Genomic DNA, 902 nt, shown 5'->3' on the forward strand with positions numbered 1-902 from the left:
CAACCGCCCTATCATCACAACGGGACACTGCCATATCATCACACCGGTACACCGCCATATCATCACATCGGAACACCGCCATATCATCACATCGGCCATATCATCACACCGGGACACCGCCATATCACACCGGGCAACCGCCCTATCATCACAACGGGACACTGCCATATCATCACACCGGGACACCGCCATATCACACCGGGCCACCGCCCTATCATCACAACGGGACACCGCCATATCATCACACCGGGACACCCCCATATCATCACCCCGCGACACCGCCATATCATCACAGCGGCCATATCATCACACCGGGACACCACCATACCATCACACCGGGACACCGCCATACCATCACACCGGGACACCTCCATATCATCACATCAGGACACCGCCATATCATCACACCGGGGAACCACCATATCATCACACCGGGACACCGCCATATCATCACACCGGGATACCGCCATAGCATCACACCGGGACCCCGCCATATCTTCCCAACGGGACACCGCTATATCTTCACAACGGGACAACGCCATATCTTCACAACGGGACAACGCCATATCTTCACAACGGGACAACGCCATATCTTCACAACGGGACAACGCCATATCTTCACAACGGGACAACGCCATATCTTCACAACGGGACACCGCTATATCTTCACAACGGGACAACGCCATATCTTCACAACGGGACAACGCCATATCTTCACAACGGGACACCGCTATATCATCACACCGGGACACCGTCATATCATCACACCAGGACAGCGCCATATCATCACACCGGGAAACCGCCATACCATCACACCGGGACACCTCCATATCATCACACGGGGACACCGCCATATTATCACACCGGGACACCACCATATCATCACACCGGGATACCGCCAT

Source organism: Mizuhopecten yessoensis, unplaced genomic scaffold, assembly GCF_002113885.1.
Source record: "Mizuhopecten yessoensis strain PY_sf001 unplaced genomic scaffold, ASM211388v2 scaffold2671, whole genome shotgun sequence".
NCBI lineage: Eukaryota > Metazoa > Mollusca > Bivalvia > Pectinida > Pectinidae > Mizuhopecten > Mizuhopecten yessoensis.